Consider the following 7,807-nt stretch of genomic DNA (forward strand, 5'->3'; position numbering starts at 1 on the left):
CTGGCTGCAAGTGTTTCCCATCTCGAGGGTTTGCGCTCTTCAGTTTGATTCTCAATGAGGCTGTGTGATCACACTCTCAGAGTATGCGACCCCCTCTCCATGCAGACTCTTTGCCAACATCCGTCATATCTGACAGAGGTGTGTCGGTCTCAAAGAACAAAACTTTCTACAAGGCTTATGAAAGTGAGTGTCTGAGTGGAGGAGAGCGGCGCATCCACAGAGAAGAGGCAGTAAGCTGGTGCTACACGGAGAGTCACTAAGGGAAAGAGACTCTGGAAACTCTGTTCATGGGAATTACTTTTGGAGGGGAATCGTTCCCATTTAGGTAAGTGTTATGGTTTGAGAGGACCCATAACAATCTATTGTCGTTAGACAATTATTCTATCACCCGATGACCCCTCCCCACCCGGAAAGGGGAATCGGGGAACACAAAGAAACACAAGGGTTGAAATATAAATAGATTTAATAGACTAAGACTAAATAATTAACAATAATACTAAAGAACCAGTATTAATCCCAATACTGATATAAGACATACAGGAATGATACTCAGCCCATTCTGTCAGCAGGAAGCTGTGCACTCCCAGCAGGGACAGCAAATGGCGGACACTGGGAGCGCAATGGCTTCAGGAGGAAGGGAAGGGCTCAGGGCTCCGGCACCGGGGCAAGGAGTTGTCTGGACCTGCCGCCATCAGGGAGAGAGCCCACTACGCAGCAAACTTTTCTAATTTATATTGGATGTGCCATTCATAGTATGAAATAATCCTGTTGGCCAGCCTGGGTCAAATGCCCAGGCCTTGCTCCTCCTTGTCCCTGCCCCTGGCAAGGCTCGAAAACACAAACCTTGAATCCCACAGAGCCTGGCTGGCTATAAAGTAAATATTTCCACAAATTCAAACACTAGAATCTTCTAAAAGTGCAATTTTCCCCAGCATTAGAAGAAAAGTTAGTCCTGTGTCTCTCAACCCAGGACAGCAAGAGAGGGAATTTCCTAATGACATGCTTATTTTCTTCTGCACCTATTTATAATATTGATTATAGTAGTCATTTTTTGTTTTGGTGTTGCAAAGTGCAAAGATGAAAGCACACATTTTCAGTGCTGTTCAAAACCAAACACTAAAGGCAAAGCAAGTATGGGCTAAAGTAATACAGCCCTTGCACAGCTCCCTGCAAAGGCGAGTTTGGTTTAAAGGAGGATTTGGGTTGTGTTTGGTGTCTCTTATCTAAACACAGGAACACTCTCCAAAGGAGCCCATGGACTAAGATGTGTGTATCACTGGGATAAGCTTGTTGATAGAACCTTCTTGCCTCTGTTATCTGACCATTCACCAAACAGCTGGTTTTACTTTTTCTGTAGAATATAAGGTGATTTACTGCATTGTGGGTTAGTATCTCTTTGACCTCTCAGGTCATCAACGATCATTACCAGCATCTTTGGATTATATAGATGAACCAGGGAGCGTACGAGGCTCCTGATGGCTGGTACTGCAGAGCAGCCAAGCATTAAATAAGAGATTAATGTGGGTTCCCGTAATCTGGATCAACACACAAGAATGTAAAGCTGGCTTTCTCTCTGAGTGCTTTGAACATTATGAGCTGTCATTAGTTTCTCCATCTGCCTGAACTACCCTCATGGGGATCTGCAGCTCCCCCGTCCTCCTCCCTGCCATTCCCCTGTCCTCCAGCCAAGCTCTGATTCTCACGCTGTGCCATGCAGGATCATGTCTACCCCAAATTAAAAGTGCTCAGGCCCAGCACCAGGATATGAAGGTGAGGACAGAGGAGGAGAGCAGGGCAGAGGTTGTGTTTCATTCCTGGCACCGATGTCAGGCTGTGCTGTGCCTCTGATGCCATGGTTTTTTTTTTCCCTTGCCTCGCTGGAGAGATGCGACACAGCGGGTGCTGCATCGATGGCATCTCTGGGAAGGCTGACGTGGCTCCAGCGGTGTCTGATCCAGCTGGGGCCCAGGACCCACAGGGAAGGTGAGAGCAATGGGGAAATGAACTATGACTACAGCAGTGCTCTGTAGCAGCTCAAAACCAGCAGATTGTCCTTTTCACACAGCTGCAGACACAATGTATGCCTTTCCCTTTGCTAATAGCAAAGGCATGAAAATGAACAGAGAAACAAATAAACATTGGAGAATTTATGTTTTCCTAGAGCAACAAAATTCCATTTTCCAGTAGAAGAATATGTAATTCCTAAAATTTTCAATGAGCTGTGCTGCTGCCTGTTATTTCCAATTTCCTTCCCACGATGTGGCGTGCACCAGTGGTGCACTCTGAAGATGTGCTTTCATCAGCTCCTTAATGCAGGTGAGTATATCTCACTGTAAATTACCCAAGCTTTTTGCAATTTGTCTTTAGGAAATGATCTGTACTCTTTTTACATGTGGCCCTGAGCTGCAAAACCCTCTTAAATCTTTGTCAAATAGGTAATAATGAAGAGAATACATTTTTATGCAGCATGGATCTTCTGACTGCAGCACACAGCAATCTCTTACCCTCCAATGTTCTTGTAGTACATTGAGCTGTCAATCATCAAATGACCTGATGAGAAGAGAGGAGACAAAAAAGCTGAAGAAAATTCTGGTGCTTGAGAGAAAATAGCTGCATTTAGCCAACAGAACTCTAATAATGTTTCACATCCTAATAAAGATTATTGCAAAATGTGCTTAATGGCAAACTGAATTAGCAGTACATGCTTAATTTGGACCTGGTAAAACCGATGTTTATTCAGAAGACACAACCCTGCATTGAAAAATTCACATGCAACAGACTCTCCCTTCCAAGCCACCTATACAGGTGCACCCATACACCTATACCCTTATGCATCGTACAGCCTTAGTGTCCCCTTAGCCATTGTGGCTGCTGTGGTATTACCAGGATAACAGCCAGTGCATGTGTGCTGTGCACATCTGCACAGGGGGCTGGGCATTGAGCCCATGAACCAGCGTTTCCTTTACCTGAAGATGTTCAGATTGGATATTAGGAAAAATGTTTTCATGGAAAGGGTTATTGCACATTGGAATGGGCTGCCCAGGGCAGTGGTTGAGGCACCATCCCTGAAAGTGTTCAAAAGACAGGTTGACATAGTGCTTAGAGACATGGTTTAGTGATGGTTTTGACCAGAGTTAGGTTGATGGTTGGACTAAATGATCCTTCCAACCTGGACAATTCTATGATTCTATGTTGCAGGTGGAAAAGGCACCAAAGGGGGTGGGCAGAAAGGTAACAGCAATGAGAATGTTTGTTGGTGTTGACTAGCTGGTGGCTACTGAGGACTGCAGCTGCCGAAATTACGAGGGCTGCCACATGCTGGTGAATATCGGGGTTTTGGCAAAAACACAAAGCAGCCAGAAGCTTACAATGAAATGATGAGAGTCAGCATGGATGTGACTCCTTCTGATAGAGGATAGATTGTATTAGATAGACAGAGGTATTGTAACTGGACTGCATTTCCAAGCCCCAACCTAAAGACAGTCTTCATCTCCAAGCTGTCCAAGAAGGGCTTCTGCAGCACTGACTTTGACCAGTGAGTGAGGCAAGTGTCGGGTGTTGAAACATCACTGAAAAAGTTGTTGGTCTTGGCTTGAGTAGCAGTCAAGGTGTCTTACTGCTAGGATGAAGGGTCATCCCACATCTTTTATGTCCTATTGGGAACTGCACTGAAGCAGCTGCGCTTCTGTGAAGATGAGCTGACCACAGAGCACTCCAGAACCTATTTTGTGATGGACACAGCATTTTCTGAGTGTCCGTAGGAGCCAAAGAACCTCTACATCCCATGCACAAGTCCCGTGTTGAAAGAAATTACCCTCTGTCATCTAAATCAGCCTGATGCCCTCTTTCACAGACAACTTTCAAGTCATATCGCAGATGTGGTCAGTAAAAAGGAAGATTGGTAGCTTCAGACTCCAGGTCTCTCAGTAAGGTACACCAGTGAGACTTCATTTTTCTCTTCTCAAAGTGTTATATGAAGTGTTTCTTACTCACATGCAATATTTAATACATAACTCACTGTTGTTTGTACATGTGTCAGTAACCCTTTAGATTCCCAAAACTGAAATACATCTTGTTTTTTCTGAAAATGTGTGCTGTTGTCAGTAACCATATTTTTGTATTACAGGATGCCTCTGAAGGCTTAGGGCTGTGGAAAATCTGATTTCTCTGTTAAAATAAGAAATCACTGAAGCAAGTGACGTGAAAGTGCACATGTTATTACCCGGGCACGGAAACATGGAAGGAAAATATTAGCTCATATTTTAAGTCTTGTAGAGGAGTCTGCCTGTAGTTTCCTTCTCTTTTCTTGTGTACCTGACTCATCTGCAAGTACAAAGTTAATTACTGTCTTTATATGGACAAGCCTCAGATCAATCTCTCTGTTCCAGACCCATCTGCTTGTGTCCAAATGAAATCTCAGCCTGTCTGTCTGGCATTTCCTCTTGATGTGTCATCCCCAGCTCGAGTTCAAGAAAGCTAAAACTCAGCTGTTCATCCTTGATCACAACTCTTAGCTGTTAATCAACAAGCCCTCCCTCTTTTGGGACAGCTCTGCTGTTCATTAAACTGCCCATTTCTTAGATTTTTCCAAATGCTTTGGGGCTACTGCTAGTCCTTTGCTTCTTTACATATAGGAGATACTCCTTAAGCATCAAAAAAAAAATCCAAAGCCATTCTAATCTCTTGTTGCATCCCTCAATAAAACCCTCATTTGCTGGGAGGCCAAAAAAAACCCTCCAAAAAAAGTAGCAAGTTCCTCATGAATACTTAAAATATCGAGACTTTTTACTTGTGCTTGCTTTCCTAAGCTGAGGCTTAGATTATTCAGAATTTTTCTGAAATTTTTTTGTCTTGCCATTTGTGCAAGAAGCTGGCACTTGTAAAAGCAGTGCCATCTGGAATGGAGAAGAGTCCCCTGATTTTCACTGTAAATTCACCTACTGTTAGAATAACAATAGATGAAATTCTCCCCCCCTTCAAAGAGCTCCCATTGCAACAGCGTAATGGCAACAAAAGCAAAAATCAGAGTGGATGAAACACCAATCTCCCATCCGAAATCAGTCCTTCGGATCCCTGCGTATGGCTGTGATTTGGCACCCTTCTCTGGCTGGGCGAAAGAGCTGCGCAGTTGTATTAGATCTGTGTCGCGTGCCTCTGAATTTGTATGGTTTTTTTTCCTTGTATGGGGCTTTGCGGCTGCAGCTACAATTTGCAAAGATCAATGTTTTCTAATTCATTAATTTGCTTGTTACTGTTACCATGGCGCTTTTATTTGGCAGGCAGGGAGCACTCTTAACAAGTGCACTGAAGTCAAGCTGGAATTAATTTCTGCTTTCTCTGTCTCTTTTCATTGCCCCTCCAGTGGGGAGGTGTGAAAGGAACCAGCCAGGGGTATTTCTTCCAGTGTGATGGGAAGTCACTGAAGCTGGAAAAGGGGGGACACGTACACCTGCTTTTCACCAAGACATCCCACAGCCAGCACCTCCCGGGGCAAGGGGGAGGATGAACCTTCCTGCACTGACCCAATCTTGGTGACCTGGGCTGATGGAGAGGGAAGGCACAGAAGAGGTGGCAAAGAACGCTTCCATGAGGCATGGCAGAAAGGTGTGAGGCTGACCTGGAAAGCAGAGAGGTGCCCCAGTGTGTGCCAACCCACCATGGGAGGTAGACACAAGCCCCTGCCACTGGTCTGTGTGGTTTTCAGGTCTGGGGTGGCTCCCTGTGAGTCTATGGAATGGTAATTAGACAACCTGGCTAAGAAACCTGTTTCCTTGCTGTTAGAGCATTTACCCTTTCCAAAGGTTATTTTACTAAAGCGTATAGTAAAATGCTTTATTGAACAGGAATACCGATTTTTCTAATTACAGAACTAAATAAGATGTAATGCTGTCATACTAGCAGAGCTAAAATACCCACTGGTAAGCACACAACAACAGGTCTAAAATCCTGCACCAGATGTTTGTGGATGGTGTACACCGTGCCCAGGAGCTGTGGCTTTCAGGAGAGATAGCTGTTGTTCCTTGGGTTTCAGCCTAATTAGAGCTACCACAGAACAAATGTGGGTAGATCAGGTCTCTAAAGCTGGTCTGCTTGTACGTGTATATGTGCAGTTTCAATGCCTGGTCGCAGTGGATCTTGTGGTTGCCCCGATTCCCACCAGCAGATAGGAATCCAAGTTGATTTCAAGAGGGCTACGTCAGATTCAAACTGTGCTGTGAACGCTGGGGCATGGGTCCCTAAAAGCACAATGGAACTGGGAGGGCAAACCCGAGCCCCCTCTAAAGACCTGGCTCAGGCAATGGGACAGATTCAGGAGGATCAGAGAAACCTTCTCCTTGGCAGAGTCACTGCTGCAGGGGGTAGCTCTGCTCGGGCGGAGGCCAGGAGGTACCAGAGATGTTTGTCCTCCTTGGCATCCTGGATAATGTTACCCAATCACTTCTCTACAGCCAGGGTGGATGTAGGCTGTAAACCCTCTCCTCCCTGGGAACGTGTAAGAAGTGAGACCAGTCTGCCCAGAGGTGACTTGGGGGGATTCATTCAGTGGGGCTGAAGGCAAGGCAAGGACCACTCTTCGCATGCCTTCAGTTTCCTGCCTTCCTCAAAAACTGGCCTCCGACCCCTGCTCTCATCGGTCCTCACCCATGCTGGAAACCAGTCATTGGGACCACTGGATTGTCAGGCCCCAAAATGGCCATTCCCACCTTGTGCCCGCTGTAACCCTACGTGGTGAGCAATTCACGCACTTTCATCCTGACCAGCGTGTGTAGTTCCCATTAAGTAATATTTGCTTTGTTTCCTCCTCGGCCTTTTGCCCCTTCTTCTAAATCAGCAACTGCCATTCATTTTTTTCAATCAGTCTTCCAAATTCACTTCTCTGGTACCTTGCCACAGTATTCAAGCTCCCCAAAACTCAGATTCGGGCAGAATCAGACCATACGCTTCATCTCTCAGCTTCGTGTTGCTGCTTGCTGTCATTAACCGTAATTCATAGCTGGCTGATGAAGTTTCTGTCCAGGTGACAGTGTTCACATTTAAAGCAATTTGAACTAACTTTGACAGTAAGATTTTGTGACGTGGTATTAGATGCTTTGCAAAATTGTTGTATATCATAGTTGCTCTCTTGCTGTCATCCATACCATTTTTTTGTATTCCCTTATATCTACTCAGTGTCCCATTTGCCTGGTGTCTTCCTTCCTTTCCTTCCTTCCATTTTTCTAAGACTTGCCTTGTGGTTATTGTAAGTGTGGGATTCTCTCCCCCTCCCTTCTGCCTCCCTCATTTTGTTGTAAGACAGTGAAATAGTAACAATTATGATATACCTTCAACATATCAACATAATAAATGTTAATAGAAATTATTAAATACACAGAACATGTTGCTAAGTCAGGTCCACATCTTGTAGCACAACCCTTAATTATGTAAATAATCACCCCACAAATAGTCCCATTGGGTTTGACAGCAGTACATGGACAAGGGAGGATTTCTTATTAAGCGTTTAAAATTGGGCCCAATGCACAACATAATGAACCTAGATTATGGTAATGATGCCTACCAAGGTAAAAATAGGAGAGGCTGATGGCAGAGAAAAGATAAATGCTGAATATTTGTCCCATTAACAGTCTGAACCAGTTTGAGTCTTTAAATGAGGGCAAGGAGAGACAGGACTTGTACATCCTTTTCCTGGGGGGATCAGCTTTAGGTTTTCTTGGTCATTAATTCAACTAGTAGTAGTATCTCTGCTTCTATTATGGCTAATGCCATGTGAATATTTACTGTACAGGTTCCCATTTTCAGTTTAGTTCCT

The sequence above is a fragment of the Numenius arquata genome, chromosome 7, assembly GCF_964106895.1.
Source record: "Numenius arquata chromosome 7, bNumArq3.hap1.1, whole genome shotgun sequence".
Taxonomy (NCBI): domain Eukaryota; kingdom Metazoa; phylum Chordata; class Aves; order Charadriiformes; family Scolopacidae; genus Numenius; species Numenius arquata.